The following is a 23241-nucleotide window of genomic DNA, read 5'->3' as shown; positions in this document are numbered from 1 at the left end:
ATTATTAATATGTCAATACGTTTCCATTAATTTTAGTGCAGTTACAGTGGTTTTGCTTTAAAATTCAGTGAAGTTGGAATTATTTTTGCAAATGACGGCGTGAATAAAATAATATATGAGTGGGTGACAGATGTCTGCTGCACAGCTTCAGTTCAGCCTTTCTACTCCTCTGATACTCAGCTGGTTGTCCACAGGTGGCTCTGTGGAAGTGGAAATGAAACATTTAAGCACTTTTGAACTGAAAGTTTTTTCACATTGTTAATAAAGTAATAAATAATAAATAATAAGTAATAAAGTAAAATTCAAGCTTGCAGGGCATTCGTTGTTAACAGATTAAACCTAAAAGACCATATTGCATTGAGTTTTGAGTTTGTTATCAAAGCAATATTCTGGTTATTGCTTTAGAAGGATTTTGTGTTTAGTTTGATTCTCTTAAATTTTTCCAGACCATCTTGTGACACTAAAAACTGAAATAACTGAAAGGACCTTTGATGGGTTGGCAGTCCTTTAAGTTGGATTTCTTTGCACATTTTCCAGACTGTTAACTGTTCAGCTGGTTGGATTCCTTTCATATAACATTATAATAAATTCTCTTCTCAGCCATCTGTAATAGAAGAAATTACATACACACACTGTATGCGTCTATATATTGTATTTAACATAAACAACACATCTGAGTCAGGGATATCGGGCAGATTAGACTGAAAATTAATTAAATTATATCAAATAGCTGACATGAACAACAGTTATCTAATTTTAAATGAAAAGAATAGTGCTGTCCTGGCACACTGTTGTATTGGTCAAATCCTAATTCATATACAAGTCATGCAGCCTTTCTCATCACTGTGGCAAAGCTTGAGAATGGTCTGGTAAAGAACATGATTTGGAGAAAAATGTCCACTTTACTATTTTATTTGCATTTCTCTCTGCCAGTCTCAATAATAATAAGAGCTAATACTCGAGGCCCAAGCTTGTTTTTTCTGTATAGGAGTGTGAGATTGTGTATGTAAGAGAAAGTGAGAGTGTCCATTCGCATTCAATCCCTCCACGGACAAGGCTGACAGGACAGATAGCTATTTACCTCCAGAGTGCTGGGTCAGCACATTTAGCCTCTCGTATTTCAAGGCGGCAGCGTGCCAGCAATCCCATGAAAGGAGGAAGGAGAGAAGTGAAAGCTGTTTTTGTTTTGGTGTGCTGCTGCCTTCTCTCGCTGTACGAGTTCTACTATGTCCAGCTGACTTACAGTCAGCTTTTGTCCACTGGTGTTCTGCCTGCTGCTTCTGTGTTAGATTCGCTGATAGAGATGAGTACTATGCACTGAACACAAGGTCATCGACTAAACCAGCTTTCTAATGCACGCTTCCAGGTAGAACACCATGCCCTCAATGTCTTAGATACTGTATGTGCAATCATGCTTTTCAATACACCACTTTACACTTAGCGCTGCAATATTAATGAGAACCCTTCACTTAATTTCAAATGAGGAAGGCTATTAGTCAAGTATAAATCCTAGTTTTTAGTTTACCTTTGCGGAAGAAAAAAAAATTAGGATGAAGTCTGGGGGGATAGTGGTATTAATGATGTAAAAAAAAAAAAATGCAACTACCTACCTTCAGCAGACATCTCAGCTGGCTTTCTTTGTGTCTTTGTGTCTCCTCATCACATCATCTAATGACAGCCCAAAACTGGCTTTGGGATCGAGCAGGATACTAACTCATCAGATGGACTCCTCCAATGGACCATTTAACCTCTGACCCCTCTGGAACAGGTGCTGTGGGGCATTGAAGTAGCAATTAATTTACTGTGTGGATTTCATCAATATCCTTTAAACATTTATAATTGCAGATGACATTTACAGATGTCTAATTTGAATTTGGAACTCTTACGACCCTTCAACAATGCTACCTGAGTAAAATTATCAAGAAAATGTACCATAATATTAAAAGTAAAAATATTTAATTGAGGAATATGGCCCATGGCTGTTATACTGTTTTATATCATATTATAAAATTATTATTACTGGTGCACTAATGTGATTATTTCCATTGTAAAACAATTAGTAATGTGGATATAAAAACTAGGTAGGTAAACGCAAATATAAGAACAGCCAGAACAGTCTGGTAAATTCTGATAATCCCTTTACTGTAATGCAACCTTTAAAACCAGCAAAAGACAACACTTATGCCATATCATGATATTACAATATCATAAATCTAAGTTGATATCATATCTTAATACAATAAAATATCAATATATCACCCAGCCCTTGTAAAAAGTAGGATATTTCTCTCTGAATTATTGATGAGTTGAAGAATAAAGTAGCATGAAAATGTAATAAAAAAAACTCCTCCAATTGGTGTGCACAAGATAAATCAATACAAACAGGCATTTGACCTTTTGCTGTTGTTATTTCATGTGCGCTGCTTAATTGTGTGTCTGATAAGGGTTACATCCTGCAATGAAGATCATCCGACATCCAATTAATCAGACACTGAATTTCTGAACACTGTTGTCCAAAGGAAAGGTCTCAAAGTTTGAGTGAAAGCTAAGTCAAAAGAGTGCAAAAACAGCCTTCCTCCACCATTAGTTGAATTTCTCTTTCATTAGAAGTATCACAGAGTGCCTCTTCATGTATTAAGGATGACACAAACGTTGCCTTTCAGTAGAGAAATGCATTATTCAACAGGGTGCACACGGGAATAAGAAGAGGAATCATAACCAGCTAAGAAGCTGCTGATCTGAATATCCTCTGATAACTCGTGATAAACAGAGGTAAACACCAGTATCAATGTAGAATCACGGCACGCATACGGGATTTTAAACATCAACAAGTCACATCACATGATAAGTAGCTGCTTGTGCCACCGAGTATTCTTGTAGATAATTCAGAGGGTTTGATGATCGAGAAGAATTATGGGTAGCATGGTAGTGGCACTCACCCCCATCTTCAATTATTCATCCACTCAGGTTTCAGATCAGCCCTTGTTTAGCATAGATTGATAGATTTTATAACTGGCAGGTTTTTTTTTTTTTACTAAAGGTTCCAATTATACCCCAGGCTCAGTACAAGCATATTAAACAGGAGATTATGAGTAATGCTTTCTGCTATCGATCTGCGAGGGTCTCTGAGGTGACAAACAGTGTATGAGAAGAAAAGGATGAGACACACACACACACACACACACACACACACACACACACACACACACACACACACACACACACACACACACACACACACACACACACACACACACACACACACACACACACACACACACACACACACACACGCACAATAGTGTCAAGGCTCAGATTTAAGCCGAGGGCACAGTTTGTGGGGAGTTAGAAGCACACCGAGCCCCGACCTTCAGGTCTGCCTAATTGAACAGAGTGGGATTTTTGGGCTTCAGTAGGCCTTGTGTGTTTTAGACTTGTTGTGGGTGGGGAGTATCTGTCTTTACTGTGTTACATGTGCAAGAGCTGAGAATCCCAAGGTTATTTTTGTTCTATTTAAACCTCACTTTTCACTGACCTGTGTGAAAATTTCAGATTCCGAATTTGAATTTTGTGTGTGTGCGTGTGTTTGTTTGCGTTGTCTTATTATAGCTTCTTTACCATGTTCTTCTACCACCAATGTTGCCACAGTGCAAGGTAAACTGTTGTTGTTATTTTCTTTTGCCAATTGGGAGACAGTGAAAATAATTTGTAATGATTCAAGTATCATCACTATTGAAGTTGATGAGGTGAACACATGAGCAAACATTTCCATAGTTACAAATCTAGCAGTTACAGTTCAACAATGTGCAGCGTTGTGTTGCTGGCCACCACAATATGAACTGTTTTGGCTCTGTTTTTGGTTTGTAACAACTGTACAAATTATCTCTCTCTTTGTCTGACAGGTGTGCCACTGGGCTCAGCTAGTCGCTAAATGTGTCTGTCTTCAGTAAGTACAGTGTTTTTTTAACTTTTTTTTTTAGAACTTTTAGAGAACTGTTGGGGCCAAAAAAGTGAACCAACATAGTAAAGTTGTTGAACAGACAGTGAGCTGAAGCAGTTCAGGTTATAATTGTCTGCAGGTTCTGCATCATTATGAGCAACCCTTCATGTTGTCAACTGATACGTTGTTATCATTAAAATGTGGATTATAGCAGCTTTAACCTGTCAGTGTCTTGGTCTGGTTGAATGATTAATTGTTTTTTAAATTACAATTTAAAGCAACAGTTTAATTAAACCTTACATTATTAATAATGTCTAAAAAGCTGATAAAATGAAATATTAATTTGGCAACCAACAATTTCGCATCATTCAACTGTGGCTGGCAAGCTGTGTAATGAGCATGAATTCTGTGAGAATAACAGCAAATTGAAACTCTTGCTGCAGTTAATGCTTCAGACTGTGGCCTTTGCTCTCAGCTAAAAATAGCTTTCTCGAGAAAGAAATACTGCCGTGTGTCACTTCGATGCTTCAAAAATGGAGAGACTGCGTTTTTGCTGTTTAGAGTCTTTCTCTAATGCATTATATGACGGACAGCTAGCTAGGAACTAACGTGCAGTGGTTGAATATACAGTAAGCTGTTGTAATATAAATAGTAATGTCATTAGCACTTTTTTGGGGGGTAAAAACAAGCTAAGAAGAGTTTGAATTATCTGGCAGAAGAAGACATTCATATTTTATTTTCATGTACAAACTACGCTTGATACATGCCTATATTAATGATGTGTTCGTACAACGTACATGACCAAGTGGGGTTTAAGTTACAGAAAATAATTGGAATATTGTTGGAAACATCACAATGCTATTTCCCTCAGATTGTTTGTCCCTATCTGTCCTTCAAGGCTGAAAGACTTTATATGCTGTGTTTCAATGCTTTTACTTTATTAGTGGCTTTCATCCTGCCCTTGTCATTAATTGAATGGCATCTCAGGCTGCTTGACACACACACACACACACACACACACACACACACACACACACACACACACACACACACACACACACACACACACACACACACACACACACACACACACACACACACACACACACACACACACACACACACACACACACACACACACACACACACAGAATGATGCAGTAGGTGTCCTGTGCCGCAGTGGTTCCTGGCATGCTGTTAGGGGGAGGATAGCAGCGTAGCATTCGATGAGCATTCATGCCTTCATATAAAACACTGTGCAGCAGCTGATGTGTCAGTGTGTTTGCCTGTGTGTGTAATCTGCAGCAACAAGGTCATGTCAATCCAAGTGTGTGAGCACACACAAATGTGTGTGTGTGTGTGTGTGTGTGTGTGTGTGTGTGTGTGTGTGTGTGTGTGTGTTGTTTGTTTCCCAACTGAACATTTTACCATAGATTTGACTATGCATATGTATTTGTGTTTCCCCTGTGTAAGGTCCCTGTTGGACTACATGTACATGGAGGCTGTGAGGAGTCCCAGTGTGAACTCCAGTCAGATTGTGGAGTGAAATTACATTGCATAATGCGTGTCTCCCCCGCCCCCCTCCCTCTTACACTTGGAATGTTGTTTATCTCCCTCCTGAGACTGTCGAGTGTGACACGATAGAGCACTACTGCATATGTATAATAAGTATTGCAATGGCAGAGTGAAATATGGTGTAAATAGGACAAGATTATTTGGAAAAAGGCTGGCTGGAGTTTTGGCAATCGTACCGCATGTGCTGGGCCTGTGTCAGTGGTGGATGCTGGAAAGAGACTTAATGTGGCTCTGAAGTCATTCATAAAGAAATTGGTATGTGAATTAGGGGGAATGCTGCCCGTTCTGCCTTAACTTGTCAGGCTTCCGCATTTCCTATGTGAATGTCTAACTCTGCAAATCACAAGAGTAAAAAAAAAAAAAAGAGAGACTCACTTCTGTCCCTAAATGTGTACTGCTTTGCCTCTCTCATCCACATTTGTGGCAGCAATGACAATTTTATTTGTGGAATTCAGGGATGCCGATGGCTTGAAGCAGAACGAAACAAGATTCAAATGCAGCCAAAGTGTTGAGTTTCAATGATTCCTCAATTGAATTAAGGCAGAATGCTGTGGTTCATTTGCAGGGGTGAAATTGGTGCATGAACATTTAAATACATTTCAAGGTGTCTATTTAAGCCACAGGACATCTGATTTTCATATTTTAAGCTGGAAAGCATATTTTACCTTACAATATCATATTGTTTTGGTTTTCTTTCATATGTATGAGTTCTGCTCTTGTAAATATCAGTTTTTACCCACGATCAAAGTGACTCAGCTTAGAGCAGGGGTGTCAAACTCATTTTAGTTAAGGGGCCACATACGGCCCACTTTGATGTCAAGTGGGCCAGACCAATAAAATCATAGCATAATAACGCATACATAACGACAATATTTCTCTATGTTTAAATCATTGGTGAAGGCTTTTGGATGATAAACCCTATTTTAAGGTCTTTCTACAATAAACCAGAAACATAAAGAGCAAAAACTCAGACATCAGCCCACTGTTTATCTGCCTGGGCTCTCCTCTGCAGATTCCCTAGCAGCGAGCGCTGCTGCCTGTGGCAACGAGCGCTTCTTCCTCCGGAGCAGACGTCGCATTTACGCTGTTTTTGAAGCAATTACTGGATCGATTAAAAAAAAAAAAAAAATTACAAAACGTTTGTACTCATAAACCTCCATATTCTCATAGAAATGCAATTTATGTCTTTCTGTAATTTTCCCACTTAGCAGAGTCATCCGGTGGGCCGAGCTGGACCCCCTGGCGGGCCGGATCCGGCCCGCGGGCCGTATGTTTGACACCCCTGGCTTAGAGCTACTGACTTTGATACACTTTTTGACTACACAAACCTTTTCCATGTGTGGAAAGTGTTGAAGCGCAGTTGAACCAGCTCTGAGGTCAGTGTCGTCGTGAATCTGAAGCTGAGATGTGAAAAGCCTAAATCGAGAGACTGCGGGAGCTTGTGTTTATTAGCAAGGTGTCAAAACTCTTTGCTGTCATAACAACAGCCCTGCTGTTCCTTTTTTTTCCTCCCTGGTGCCCATAAGCCACACTTATCTTGTGCTGTACACATTTTACACGTTCCTGATGAATACCATTTTAACGTGCAATATGAAAACTGTGACGGTGTCGATTTGTGTGCAAGCAGACTTTCTTTACAAAATCCTTTTACAGATCCTGCTTTATCAGATTTTTCAAAGACAAAAAAAACGTCATCTTTTCAGTGTGCTGCAGGACACTTTCTGTTTGTTTGTCGTGATGTAACTGAGATATTTATCATGAGATCACCATGCGTATTTTAGACTTTATTAGAGTCTTGATTTGGGCCCTTACAACTAAGTAAGACTTGAGCTTTCTCATCTTGATTAAAATACATCAAGTTAGCAGAACGCTGACTGCAGCGATTGTGGGTTTATTTTAAGAGGCTGAAAACAAAACAGCCTTGGTCTTGCTTTCTGTTACAAGCAGACTTGTGCAGGCTACACATTTGGAGAAGAAAACAAATGGAGTCAATCTCATCTTCAATTTGGGCTTTCACTTGTGAAGCAAAAAGAGATGCAGGGAAGCATCTTAATGAGATGTGGTACACTCTCTTGGCCGTCCTTCTATACAATACCCATTGTTTTGTACCTCGGAGGCGGCACTGAGAAAATCCCTAAATGCATGGGTCAGTCAGCCATGAAACACAACAAAACCACATCCGCTTTCTCCCTGCAGCAGCAGAAAATGAGCTGAATGACAATTTTGCTAATCGATTAATTTTTTAAGTCATTCATCAAGCAAAAATACCAAACATTTGCCTCTCGACTGCTTCTCAGAAATGAGGATATTCAGTTCCTCTTGTCTTTTGTCATTGTTTTCAAAGTAGATTTTGGAAATAATACTCTCAGCCTTAAAGCAGGATTAGCAGCTAATAGCCGTATAATTGAAAAAACTCTATTGCCTTCTTTGAAATAATGCATTCGTCTTCTTTCTAAGCTCATGTTCTTTGTCTGCTCAAAACGATGTCAACCAAATTCTACATTTGTTAACATAAATTATATTCCTAAACATCACTTTATATAAAATGTATTCACCGAGATCATTCAACATTTATCATAAAGAAAGACATCCTTCTGATATTCTGCCTGATGTCTTCTGTGCTCTGACTTCAGTGTGTTTCTGTGTAACCTTGTGCCATTAATGCTCTGCCCTCCCGCTGCCAGATTACACCACAGATGTTGAACAGGGCTGTGAGCTGCTACTAGAACCTACTGTTGCTTTTTAAGGACAAGCAGCAGAGGACACTTTCAGCAGGACAGATTGATGTCAGCGAAGAATGCGCTGTGGCAAATCTCATACTACAGAGAGCCATCAAATGCTCGGCCACGAATAGAGCAACATACATGCAGGCCCATTGAAATGCACACTTTTCATTTTCAGTTCAGTTATCTTTGACAAAGAACCATATGGTACTGGATCACGATTGAATGCAGCATTTTCTTTGTTGCTTATCCTGGGTGACTCTTAATGGTGTAGATGATATGCTGCTTTCATGTTGGGCTGCTGCTTCATGGTTGACAGGATTTGCAGTGTTGGCAACAGTGACGCATTACTGAATTAAAGTTGAAAAACACTATAACTTTTACTTATCAGTATGCATAAGAAATTCAGAAAACTGGTTAAAAATCAGTTGGTATCTGTATTTTAAGTTGCTGTTTCCAAAAACGTGTTGACTCCTGCAGTGATTATCAGTACATTAATTGTTATTAGCTGTTAATACAAACAGATTTAGTGAGAAAATGCCTTCTAAATTTATAATACATCTCATCCGTAGGCCTCGTATATTATAGTTGATTTTGAATTAGTAATCGCTGTGATGTTGGAGTTCTGGTTTATTTGAAAACACCTGCAGTTACCATGGTAACAGCAAGAGACATTTAATGCTTAATGCACTTCTTGAGGAGCTACTTCATCAGAAATACAATGGAAGAGAAAGTGCTGTATCTGTTTAAATAGGAGAAGTCATTCATTATTGCAACACAATCTGATTTCTTAATAATAGGTTGCATTTCCTGTGTCTGCTTCACAATAAAAGCCACTCTGTGTTTCCCCAGTTGAACATTTTTACTGTGAAGCAGCTGCAGCAGGATGTCCTGTTGGGAAGAGCAGCTACTTAATCCAGCTCTTATTGTGTTTCTGACCGTAAGGCGTTTTTTTAGTGAGATACGATTCCTACCAGTAACAGCATATTATATGGAGCCTATGCATCTTCTTCCTGTGTATCCGCATGCTCTATGGGAGGCAGATTCCACTGCTACCAATACAAACTGCTATTGAAGGATAATTTCTGGCTATCACAGAAAAATACCAACCATAAATCTTGGGTCCATCTAGACCTGGAATAATACGCAGTTAGCATGAACATGCATTCTGACTGGGGTATCTAAAATGTTGTTTGATTGCTCTTGAAAGTACAAAGGACAATAATTTCAAATGAAAAAAAGATATGAATGACATAATAACCACTACAGATGGGGTCTTAGCAGAGCAGGTGGAGGGTGAAGATGCTGTTGATACAGTTGATGCCTCTCTAAATGGAGCTCAATGCAAACTTTAAAGGTCTTATCTTGAGTGCAGTCACAGCCTGTAGTGATTTCACAGATCTGAACATCACGTGTCATTTTAATTAACTCATCCCACAACTCACTGTCACCTGTGACTTTGCTTTCATGAAATAATATAGTTTCGTCATTTTGTTCCTGTTACTAAGTCATTTGTTTTAATCCTTTTTTTAATATCTGATTAAGTGCCACTCCTGAGACAAATCTTTTGTCTGCTGGCATTTAGATTTCTGTGGAATATCTGAGTATCAAATGCATCACATCTGTGCCAGAAAAACTTGCAAACACCTGAGTACATCAGGGTCATAGATGTAGTGCTGCCGGAGTGCTGCGCCGGAGGTTGCTGTCCAAATGGTTTATTTAAAATTCCGTTTTAATACATGAATTTAACATTCATTTCCAGATTAATTAATTTCTCTTGTTTTTTTTTTTTATGGAATAATGAAAAATAAATATAGAGAGCTGTACTATGTGAAGCCTTAAGTAAACCCTCAGAGTTAATTGAGCTTATTGCTTTTTGTCAAACAGCTTCATTCCTGTTTGTTTTATTATATAATGTAAAACATATAAACTGGAGTTCCTATCCTTTACTGTGTTTATATGTGTGAGAGGGAAAAGTACATCCAATGGGACCAACACAGACACCCATCACCAGTGAATACCTTATCAGTTCAAGCTTAATATAAATGTTAAGCGTGCTGAAGCTAATTTCAGGACCTGATGTCCTGATGAGTTTTATAGCCAGTTTCGCATGATAATTACATGTCATTATGGCGACTTCCCCTGTTATTACAGAGTGCCACTGCTTGGTTGCACCTGCTGAGATCTATGCAGCTTTATCTGCATGCTGTAATGGAGCTGTTAGCAGATAATATGCTAACTGCTTATTATTCCAGGCCTATCAGATCACAAAGGCACAAAGGGCATTGGGGAAGGAACTGAAAGGGAGAGAGAAAATGGAACCGCCTCAAACGTGTCTCCTTCTAGACCTTGCGTCTTCATCTACAGTTCAGATCGTGACCCACCATCTGCTTTACATGTAAAGGAGGTAGCAATTTTGCTCATTTGAGCTGCCTGGCAAAGGTGCTGTGTGGTGAAGGGTCTCTGGCCCGGTTATGATGAAAACCTTCCGGATCACAGAGACATTAATTAGTCCAATAGACAGGTTCCTTCCTTTCACAGCTCAGCTCTCCTGCAGAGTATTACACTCCATCACATAGAATACCATATGGCGTGGCCCTGTGCCACCTTCTCCCATGAGCACTGGGGAGCAGGCTTCAAATAGGCCATGACTGGGATAGTGGGTGAAACAGCAGGCTCTGTTGCCACAGTGTGAAATAATCTCTTGGTTGTGGATCAGTTTGGTTGTTTGCTACAGAGGCTCCTCTCCTCTCTTTCCTGTGTGTCCTCTCCTCACACCATCGGAGCAATGCGGCATTTTGCATGCATGTGGAAGAGCCTTAGATAGCCATGCCATGGCTTCATTCTCTTCATCCTGGCATGGAAAATGTGAATCGGCCCATAGCCAAAATATTTTGGAGTGTGTTCTGCTCTTGTCAGCGGATGGAAAAGCTCAGGCCCAGGGTGTATATGCCCGTAGAAACAGTAGGGAGAAACGTAGGCAAGTAAACAAACACTCACACACTCACTCATCCACTCCAGCCTCCACTGCCTGTTTGTGTGGCGACGGTCTGCACCTGCAGCGTGCCAGCCATGCTGATGCCTAGGGCCACAGTCACTCTGCCTCCTCTCACTTTAAGCAGTCCATTAGCCAACAGCTAGCTGGGCTGCAGCAGGATGCTTTCAGCTGGCAAAGAGTGCTGCCACTGGGGGCCCGCGGGAGGCCCATTTATGCCAAGATAGCATGAGTCCAGCAAACCTCTCAAGTTTGCTGAATTGTTCCCGTCAGACCACACTGCAGTGTTGCTCAGATTTCTTTTTTCATAAAAGTCTGCTGCCATTAACATTTATCGACATTATGTGTAGAAATGTTGGAGAGATGAAAATGGCTGCTTTAATCTTTCCATTTCATGCAACGAAGCTGGGATAATTTGCTTCCTCCACCTCCTTTTGCAGTGACTAATTTACCTCAGAGAGGTCGACACAAAGTGAATGACACTTTGTAAAAACAGTTTACTCTCTGCAGTGTAGAGTGCAGTGAAGTTTTAGCAAATTCCAGGAATTCACAAATTAAATGGGTTTTGCAAAAACACTCTAGAATTCCTCATGGGAATCCCAACAATACCTATTGTGTATTGCCAGCTGATCCACGTTGATCCCATGTGATAAATACAGTAAAAGAGTGTGACTATAATTCAAGGAGACCTGTGAAGATATGAGTTCTGCTGTGAGGGCTCCCTGACACCCACCATTTTCCTGTTGATTTATGGCGTTCTCTACACCTTCTAAGGGTAAAAGGAAATTGGAAAAAAAAACATTTGAGGTGACTGCTGGGTGTATAAATGACAGCTCAGTGTTTGGAGACAGTTAGTTGTGTCCTTCCTACAGTAGATAACCGAGGCTTGTGGCTATGTTGCTCTCTTTTGATTTATTCCCACCTCTGTTACAAGGGCATACGCTGGCAAAATGCAGTTGAGCTTGACCATTAGCATAATATTATGCATATAATATGCAGGTTGACACAAAGCTTCATTGTCACTTCTGTTGGGAAAGTGGACCACTGAAATCTTCCCTTAATAAAGGTCATATTTTTGACTTGAACAGAAGAAGTGGGGACATAGATAAACCTTGGATACATAAAATATGCATGGAGAAAGCATCGCAAAAGATGAAAGTGTGCTCTTTCTTCCCCCTAGAAACTCGCTGCGCTGAAACACTCTTTGGACATTGACCAAAATGGGGCTCTCAGTACATTTTAAAGAAACTCTGTCTGCAGATCAGTTTTCCACAAAAAAGAAAACTAATCTGAGCTTTGTGCCAGCCGGGCTAACACTGTTGGAAACAAAGCAGGTATTGTGTCAGTGCTTACAACAGGATCATGAGGCAAGACTTGCAACTTCCCAGTTGGAAGGAATAGATTTCACAACAGACCTAGGTATTTATCTAACTTTTATAGTCAAAGATATCTAGGAAAACAGTATGCTGTGCATAGTATGTTTCTGCTAACCGAGATAAAAATGTATAATTCTAATCAATGGAGTTTGTCAAAACCTGAGTAAGGACTGATGAAGCAGTCCTTTTTAGATATGGAATCTGTTACATTACTGTCTTCATGTGCAGTTAAAGTATGCCGCATAGCCTTTTGACATTTAGACATACAGTACTTATCCATTAAATACATGTTTGCTTCGGCTATATTAGGACATTATTCTCAGAGAAAAAGACACAATGTCTGTGAGATAGTTGGCACCACTACTGAAACAGTGATCTAAAGTCTAAACTTAATGCTGTTCAAATAAAGCTGCACTAATCAATATTATTAGGCTATATAAACAATTTGTCAAATGATAGTGTGTAATGTGAAAGGGGTCACTTAAAGTGACAAGCCCACTTAGGATTATGACTTAAAACTCCATAGTTCATCAGACCTATGTCAAGTGTTTGAGCAGCTTTAAGTGCACTGTTTTGGTTTTAAATTCGGAAACTTTACTGCTTGGGTTCATTCTTATCAGCTCTTAACAGTGCCCTTCTAAGCTGCAGCAGAAAGTTTCTTCATTAACCTGACGTGGGCTGCTTACCTAGCACCACAACACAGAAAAAGGTAGTGACTAGTCTGTGAAGATGGAGTATGTACCAACTGAAGTGACAGAAGCTGGTGGAGACCAAAACAGAGTTAAAAGGAGAGTCAAGGCCGGAAACACAAGTCCAACAAAAGGCTAATATTGCCATCTGTCTGCTTGATATGCAAACTGCTAGCTACTACGTCAGCCATATAAGCTTTATTAGGTGACAATATCGCAGCGTTTTGTTAACACTGAAATATTGTTGTGGGCAGCAACAATTACATCCTAGGTTAAACAGTGACAAGGTTGGCGGTTCGATACCCGGGTCCAAGTGTCTACGTCTCTTGACGGCAGGCAAGCGCCTTGCATGGCAGCACTGCCACCATTGGTGTGGGAATGTGCGTGTGAGTGGGAGGCAAATTGAAATGCGCTTTGAGTCCGCTAAGGTGATAAAGTGCTATATAAGTGCAGACTATTTAACATTTGAAGACAATTTAGCTTGTTGTGCTGCCCTTTAAGTGGCCAAAAGTCAATTAATTCAACAAGTCTTTAAAGGCTACATAGGCCATCCTATTATGCTGGCCAAGGCATCTAATGCAGCCGCCAGTCCACTAAAGGATACCATGTCAGTGTCACGTTTTGCTTTTTCTAGGCATGAAATGTGCACACATGCATGATAAGCCCATACAAAGAGTGATAAAGTCTGCATAGGGAGGACATTAGTGGTGGTTGGGAATCAAGTGAGTTGCAGATTTCCAGACAATCTTTTGTTTTGAACTTAACTGATACATGTATTCATAAACATCCCTTTATCAGTTGACCTGCTGACTGTCGCTAAATTAATAAGTAATATAGTAATACTGTCAACATCTTGACAGGGCTTATCTTTGTGATCCGAATACGTTTAACCCTGCTACACTAAACAGTAAAAATGCTTGTCAGCACTGTTATATTCAAAATGGCTAAACCGCACTGGCCTGTTTGTTGTTTTTTTGTCTCCAGCTCTTCACCAGGAGCTCAAAAACAGCTGCAAACTAAAGGAAATCAGAGATTACAGTGGTTGAGAATGTGGAAGTGCAACCATTGTGACAGTCTCTCATTAACTGGAGTGCAGCAGAGGGTTCCCGCCGAGACAATTGTATGCTGGCCTTTGAGAATGCGCCAGGACATTTTGAGCGGATTTGATGAAACAGAAAGCACATATGCTCACATCTGAAAGTGTCTAGATTCATTTCTATGCAACATATTGTATGCAACTGATGAGATTGAAGTGAAACAAACAACTTCTCATTATTAGTACATAATACTCTCAGATGATTTCCTTTTGGTTGAGAGAATTCAAGCTTTGGACATTAAATAATAGTTATCCAGACATGAAGTGGGTGGTGATGAGAAACAAAAACAGCTGGAAGACTTGTTTTGGAAGCAACTTCAAAAATCTTAGTCTGAACACTGACAAGAGACAACAGGGAATATCACAAAATGTGTAATTTTAATTTAATGTGTAATGCCTTTAAGTAGTATGGGTCTGTGTGCCATATTTGTGGCTTTTAGAATTTAGCACAGCTTTGTCGGTGCACTTATAAGCCAACAAGCTTCGTCTTGCTGCCATGTGTCTCCCTGCCCCTGAGGTTCATGATGATGCCTCCTCAGCCGCCCATTTGCTCCCACACCCATGTCCTCATTTACCTGCGCTAAACTTTCGTTAGCATTCTCCCAAACTGCTATGTTTAAATTTAGCTTTGCAGCTCATTTATCACAGTATCATCTGTGAGAGTGGGGGACAACAGACAAAGCCAGAGGGAAAAAAACAAACCATTTTGCATTAGTAGTCCTTCCAGTGTTCAGTGTCTTGCATCCTCAGAGACATCCGTCAGAGGTAAGGCGTCCGTCCTAGTGCACACACTAGTGGTCTCAAATGCAGCATGAGAAAGGTCAGCTGCCATTAGATACACGGTGACAGAAGGATGTCTCTGTGGCAATTTGTACTAATTCCGCTGATGCTTTTCTTGATAATTCTTTTCTCCAGCCACAACTTTGTCTGTCGATATTCATGAGAACAAGCTGACATTTAGATTCAGATATCTTGTGTGCTGAGAGGAGCGATCACGTGCTATTACTCCAGCTGCATGACAGAAATATGGCAGTTTTTTTTTTTTTTCTGAAATTCCAGATTTACTGCAGGAATGTGAAATATCATACTGTTGCTGTTATGCTTTCTTTCTGATGAGGCCTTGTCTGTCATCAGACATTTGCAGAGGATAACCCAGGAATCTCCAGCTACAAGACCTGCAAATACTGCATTGTCATCTTTGCAAGAGAGGACGGTCACAGTGGAAAAGCAAACCTCCTCTCTTTACTCACAGTGCTTTGTAAAACAATAATAACTGCTCTGGGTGATGTCTGAGTGGCTTCCCTCAGTGTTAAAATGTATATGACAGACTGTGTGTTTACATGTAATGCTGGTGAATAAGAGCAGTGTCCCTGCATCTTCCATTCTTCTCTCTGAGTGACTGCATGAACTCTCACTGACATGGAGCAATGTGCCTCGGATCAGTGGGGGTGAGACATGCCAGACAGCTGTACTGCTGCTTTTTAGGAAGAAGCGCCTGAGCAGTTGACAACATGATGAGGTATTGCTCAGTACAGTAGCAGATGCCCAGTGACCTGAGAATGTGAACATAAAACTCCTGTATCACATTTTAACTTTTAAGCAAAATTATAAACACACGTTGGTCCAATAGGCTTTCATATAGTTGTGAACTGCTAGAGTTCTAGGTTTTGAAGTATCCCTCTAGTTTCTCAAAAAAATTCAAATCATCACCACTCTTATAATGACATTTGTAGTTTTTATTGGTATGTTTTCACAACTATTAGATGGAGTTCTCGGAGATTTTGTACAGATTTTCATGTTCACCTTAAGATGAATTGAAATAAATGTACATCAAAATGTGTACAAATAATATTGACCTCCTGAATCCAATTTTGTCCCTGTATTGGTTTATATGAATAATGATGATGTTGTTTTTCTTTTTTCTGGAAGCAAAAAGCATATTTTCTGAGGGGTGCCGTTTTGCTTGTTTGATGTCCTCATGTGAACCCGGAAGTACGGCGTTCACAAATTCCCAATTCCCAGTTGCCTGAGCTCATCGTTAGCCAGTGCAGCTGTCATCTTACATTCATCAGTTAGGTGTGGTGGTAGTTGGCATTAAAGGAAGCGAGTCATATGAATGCTTCACAACAAAATCTAAATGCTTTGTTTCTGGCATTGGGAACAAAACACAGCACTGATAAATGCATTGAAATGAGTCAGAATCTGAAACGGAACTGATACAAAATTAATAAGTGGATGAATGCAAGTATTATTCAGCATTTACAAAATATAAGTGTAAGTTGAGGTTTGGACAAACAATAGTATTTTCTGCTGGAAGGTGGATGTTTTGTACTGAAAAGCTTCTTGGGAGTGGTATCTGGCTTTTGTTTACTCATGTTTTTATGACATACATTTGACAGCCTCTAAAAAAACAGCAACACATCATTTTTATGCAGTTGCTCATTATGTTTATGGTACTGCAGTTGCTATCCACCTTTTTATTTGTGTGTGACTTTTCTGCGTGGAAATGTATCGACTACATTATGCCCTGTCCATGCCATGTGCTTTAAAAAAAAAAAAAAAAAAAAAGAATAAATGCTCTGGGTGATGTCTAAGTGGCTTCCATCACTGTTAACACTAGTTGTCACTGTGTATGACAGTCTCTGGCATGTGCCATACACAGAGCATAATGTCTAAACAAATCAACCACCCCACAATGCAACGCACCACATTTTTTAGATGCCAAAATGATCCCTGTGCAATTCAACAACTGACAGTGAATTTCAATTGACTGCTCACAAGTAAAGGTTTATTATATTTGTACAAGTGAACAAGGCCTGATTTTACAGTTTCACCAAAACTTAATAGGAGTATTGCAGCTGGAAATTTTCACAATAACAACTTCTTCCACTTTGTTATTGTATTTCAACTGAAGCCTAAAAGTGGGGCTTTGGTACTATACCTGTAATAAACATATCCCTTGTATGTACATTACAGGCTATGTATCTCCACAGCTGCTTCCTCATCAAACAGTAACACTGTCAACTCTTTCACCTCACATTATTTACAGCCAGCAGGTAGCCAACTGCAATTTCCAAATGCAGGGTTCTTTGTGATTACTCGTATGCATTGCACGCTTTGTGCAGGCTAATGGATAAATGTGATCAATTCAATTCAATTCAATTCAATTCAATTCAATTCAATTCAATTCAATTCAATTCAATTCAATTCAATTCAATTCAATTCAATTCAATTCAATTCAATTCAATTCAATTCAATTTTATTTATATAGCGCCAAATCACCAGACAGGTCATTTCATGGTACTTAACACATTAAAGTCCTTACAGCAGAACTTTACAGCATTATACAGAGAAACCCAACAATTCAACAATTTCCACATAAGCTAGGAGGGAAAAACTTCTCTTTAAGGGAGAAAAACTTCCAACAGAGGGAAGGAAAAACTCCCTTTTAATAGGAAGAAACCTCCGACAGAACCAGGGTCAGCATGAAGTTAATGAGATGTAATGGTGAGATATGAGTGTATAGAGACTAAAAGAGTGACATGAAAGAAGCTCAGCATGTAACGAGGTCCCCCAGCAGCCTAACAGCATAACTAAGGGATGGTTCAGGACCACGAGACAGTCTTAACTATAAGCTTTATCAAAAAGGCAAATTTGAAGTCTAACCTTAAAGCTAGAGAGGGTTTCTGCCCCTCGAACACAAACTGGGAGCTGGTTCCACAGGAGAGGAGCCTGGAAACTGAAGGCTCTGCCTCCCATTCTACTTTTGGAAACTCTGGGAACCACAAGTAGACCAGCGTACTGAGAACTAAGAGCTCTGTCAGGATGATATGGTTCTATAAGATCTATGAGATAAGATGGAGCCTGGTCATGAAGAGCTTTGTAAGTCAAGGAGAATTTTAAATTATATTCTTGATTTAACAGGAAGCCAGTGAAGAGAAGCTAAAACAGGAGAAATATGATCTCTCTTGCTAAATCCCATCAGTACTCTTGCTGCAGCATTTTGGATCAGCTGCAGAGTTTTTAATGAGTAATTTGGACATCCTAACAACAAGGAATTACAATAAATAGCCTGGAAGTAACAAATGCATGAATTAGCTCCTCTGCTACATAATATTTTATTAATATTATGTAGATGAAAGAAGGCAGTCCTGGAGACTTGCTTTATCTGGTGACTAAAGGACAAATCCTCATCAAAGATGACTCCAAGGTTCCTCACAGTGGTGCTGGAGGCCAAGACAACATCATCTAGAGTAACTAAGTGATTACAGAAAGAGTTTCTGAGGTGTTTAGGACCAAGTACAATAACTTCTGTTTTGTCTGAATTTAGAAGCAGGACATTGTTGGTCATCCAGGCTTTATGTCTGTCAGACATTCTTCAAGTTTTACAAACTGATTTGTTACGTCTGGTTTTATAGAAAGATGTAGCTGCGTGTCATTTGCATAACAATGGAAGTTTATGCAGTGCTTCCTGGTGATATCTCTTAATGGAAGCATGTATAAAGTGAAAAGTATTGGGCCTAACACTGAGCCTTGTGGAACTCCATAACTAACTCTTGTTTGTCTGGAAGACTCATTGTTGATATGAACAAACTGAAATCTATCTGATAAGTACGATTTGAACCAGTCTAATGCAGTTCCTTTGATCCATCCTCGTACCATTTTCCAAACTCTGTCATTAAATCGTGTGATCAATCGTATCAAAAGCAGCACTGAGGTCCAGAAGAACAAGTACAGAGACAAGTCCATTGTCTGAGGCCATTAGAAGATCATTTGTAACTTTCACCAGTGCTGTTTCTGTGCTATGATAAACTGTAAAGCCTGACTGAAAATCTTTAAACAGATCATTCTTTTGTAAATGATCAAAAAGTTGATTTCCAACAACTTTTTCAAGGATTTTAGAAATAAACGGCAGGTTGGAAATTGATCTGTAGTTTCCTAAAAATATTAAGATCATGGATCACAGCCATGCATTGTACAATGAGATCATATTTGTGTTGTGATGACCGTGTGCTCTAATAGCTCAGATAAGCAGTAGCTTGTGTTTGCTGGCAGACGAAGGTTAGCAGCAGCGGCCTGCATCCCTGCCTCAGCCTTACCATCTGTCCCTGTGTGCAGCTCCTAACCGGAGGGGAGACTGCTTGACATTTCCTTTGAGTTGCGATGATACATCCGCTTATTTCCTCCCTCTTGTCATTTCATATCTCTTACATTTATCTTTGCTCCCCCTGTCTTTCTGGCCGCCCCATCTTTTGGCCTCTCATCCTCCCTCCTTGTTCGGTTGGTCTTTCTGTTTCTCTGTCACTCCTCTGAGGAGAGACACGATCGGGTGGGAAAGCAAAGAGTACTCTATGCTGTTACCATGGCAACTGCATCTCGGAGCTGAGCCAGTACTCTTCCACGGCCATGCATGCTCCCTCTCTCGTTCTCCCTCCTCTTACTGGGTTTAGATTAAAGCTTACATCTGATGAGAAAAAAAGAGAAAGAGGCATGAGAAGCAAGCGGAAAGGCAGCGCATGTTTCAGGATAGTTAGTGTTTCATAACCTTCCAGGAAACAATATGATATGTGATATGTAATTATTATCACTGATGGCAGATATCAAAGGCAGACCTCGTAAGTGAACTGCACACGGTGTTCAACAAAGGAAACATGCAGTGTACGCCGCAGTTTAAGATTCTTTCTTCTCTTCTGCAGAGTTCTCAGTCAGTGGGTTGATAGAGGCCATTGTGGGTAATGGTCTGTTACAGGAAATGAATGTATTCGTAGGGCTCTACTGCCTCACTCAATGACATCAATCTCTGTTAATTTGGTAATTAATCTGATTTCATAAGAGGATGTCTCAATAAGCGACCCATTTACCACAAACTAAATTTGGATTTGGGATTTGAATTGTGTGATTTGTATTGTCTATTAGGTGTACCTGCTTCCAAGGGTGTGCATGGGTCCTCAAAGGGATTTTTTTTAATTATTATTGTCTGACATGAATCGAAAACGTCTTTTATGATCACTTCAAAGCAACAGTAACTATCGATTCGGGTATTGTTATAAATTGTGACATGGTTGGCTGTGTGCTTGTTAATGTGTTCAGAACAGGAGTGAAAAATGTCCACATTGGGGGACCAGAAATGGTTCGTGCTGGAGCTGTTTTTCAGGTAATTTGTTGCTGTGAACACAGCACAACTGAGACGTATATATTCACACAAATAGGCTGTAGATGAATCCATTGTGTCATGTAGCCCAGATGGATGTTAAGTGAGGGGGGGCGTCAGCTTCTGTTTCTCTTGGACAAAATGAGAAGGCGCGCACCTGTAACGCTCACAGGGGGGGATACTTGTTATTTTCAGCTCGACTGAATCGGACTGAGAAGAAAACGTGATAACACAAAGACAAAGCGGCGCTGAGTGTTTCACTCTTCCCCAGCAGAAGACGATACCCGCAGAGTTTTTCCTCTCCAATTTAGTTTACTTGGCAGCAATGTTGGGAAGATTACTTTTGAAATGTAATAGGTTACAGATTACTAGTTACCATGTGTTAAAGGTGATGTAACTATTTTAATTACTTGATCATTGTAATTGAATTAATTACATTTAATTAATTTAAAAAAGAATGTTTTAAACTGGGCAATAAAGCTTGGAAATCCTGAGCAAAATTAATTTAATCTCGTCAGTGTCAACCTCCCAACTGTACTCAACACTGATAACTGTCAAAACTGTCAAACCAAACAGTTCTTCCATATAACTTGAATTAAAATAGGAAAGTTTTGATTTTAAAGCACAACCACCACAATAAATCTGTATGTATTTGTTCTAGTAAAGATCTTGCTATGGATTATAACATTTATTCTGTTGTTTTGCATCTTTACACCGCACAGTAATGTATATATATATGTAGATGCAACCCCTTTGTAATCACCAACATTTTGAGTAGTAACCGTTATTTATTTACATGTTTTTCTCAGTAACTGTAAAAGATTACAATTACTTTTGATTTGTAATTTCATTACATATTACTAGTTACTAAGTTACTACCCAACATTGGGTTGCAGTCATATTAACAATTCAGCCAGCGGATCAGAAAGCTAGGGAGGGAATGAGGCCCTGAGCGAACATACCACTTTGCGCTTCACTTTTGTCCGCAAGGAGGGGAATTCATTTCTGTCAAATCACTGTGATGGTAAGTAATGGGACGATTCTGATGGCACAGCAGAAGAGGAGGAGGAGAAAGAGGAGGTGGAAGAGTGAGAGGAGGGGTTCACACTCCTGTAACCACGTGCAATATGTCAAGACCTTGCCTGGTTGGGAGTAGGGAGGGAGTTGTCTCTCCTCTGAACCAGCGTGAACCGGTTGTGCTCCAGCTTTAGTCGTCAGCAGTGTTCGCCCACAATCCCCAGGTGCGTTATGTTGATGTGATTTGCTGTTCACGGGCCAGTGAGACCTCCAGGGTCACATAGAGACTGGGTTATATAGATGGTCCTTCTGTGTGTCTGGGGACCTCTATAATACACAGGCATTATTCCTATATGCTGTGTCAAGCAGACCCCATTGAGGATATATTCACACATTATGTGCCAAGACTTCCTTTGATAAAAGGTCACAGAAGAATATGTTCCAGGGTCAGAAGCATCATTTTTGACTAGTGGGAAATCTACTGATTGGTTATGAAGAGATCTACCATGTCAGTATAATGGCTGCCCATTACCTTTTGGGTAATTTTTCTCACTTCGATAAGTGACAAAAAAAAAAAATCTAAATCAAAAGATCAGTGTAATGTTTAAAAGCTGTGTATCTGTATCATTCGTTTTGAAATTTCAGGTTTCTTTTTGCCTTGACTTTGTTTTGATTTCACTTCATGTTCATACACTAACATTCCACAATCATACATGGAGAAATCGACAACTGTTGCATTCTCCTCCATAGACGACAAAGCAAAGCACACAATGTGAGTTTTATTTTTGTGTTATGCACATAAAAGTAACCAACCCACTTGGGCTTCTAGACATCAGTTGTGGTGGGGAAACAAGACTTCTAGAAAGAGAACATAAATAATGAAACCTACAAAACCCTTCTCCTGCGTCACCTTTTCTCATCTCTATGAACAATGTCTGACACAAAAAAGGGTCCTTTTCCTAAAAAAAAACAACCTTTAATCATGGTGCAAAACATCTGCAGAGATTTAAAAAAAAAAAAAAAAGAGCACAGTCCTTAAATCATCATATAAGGCACAGTAAATATATAAAATCTATGAAGAGATGTCATTTTTTATTTTTTAGTTTCTGTGCCTAATGGTTTTGCTCCTCAACAAAATGGCACAAACATCGTATATCCTTGTTTTATGTGAGACAATGTATATCTTTAATTTATGCTCTATGCCATACATAAGGAATTTATTTCACATAACTATTACAGTGCAACATTTGAGAAAATACACTCCTTCAACGAGATTGTGCAAGATTAAAAGTATAAAACAATATTTAGATAACAAGCATGTCTGGACTGTGGAAATGCACTGGGTGTTGATGTGAAAAGACCAAATAAATCTTCTCAAACGTCTTTCTAATGAGCCTCTGTTTAGACGTGCCTACAGTACACACCCCTCTAAACTGACAAAACTGGCCGCTCTGTACTTTCACTTCAGTGGTGGTTATTGTTTGATCCACCCACATCAATAACCCAACAGTAAGCTCTAACTGATGTACAGAAAAAGTGACACTCGATCCCAAAACACCGATTGTACATAACACACCTGTATCATTAAAAAAGTACCTGCTTTATACTGATTACATCTTTGTATCATTGATTTATTTTAATAGAATATAGCCCTAAATTGGTAAGTAATGGATCATACA

At 39.6% G+C, this 23241-nt stretch overlaps 1 protein-coding gene across 8 annotated transcripts in view; it reads left to right on the top strand.

Moving 5' to 3' along the window:
• Positions 1–23241, top strand: part of LOC138630379 (band 4.1-like protein 1) — an 84058-nt gene that overhangs the window by 20623 nt on the left and 40194 nt on the right. Inside the window, exon 2 of one of the 8 annotated variants that reach the window (XM_069714692.1) lies at positions 3903–3946. The exons of the other annotated variants lie outside the window; for them this stretch is intronic. The gene's annotated coding sequence lies outside the window, so the exon portion shown is untranslated. The remainder of the gene's footprint in view (positions 1–3902; positions 3947–23241) is intronic. 8 annotated transcript variants of the gene reach the window in all.

The sequence above is a fragment of the Brachyistius frenatus genome, unplaced genomic scaffold (assembly GCF_029030835.1).
Source record: "Brachyistius frenatus isolate BFR_SWC_R1_liver_20210118 unplaced genomic scaffold, ASM2903083v1 Contig_4, whole genome shotgun sequence".
NCBI classification, from domain to species: domain Eukaryota; kingdom Metazoa; phylum Chordata; class Actinopteri; family Embiotocidae; genus Brachyistius; species Brachyistius frenatus.
This window is presented reverse-complemented; position numbering and strand designations above follow the sequence as displayed.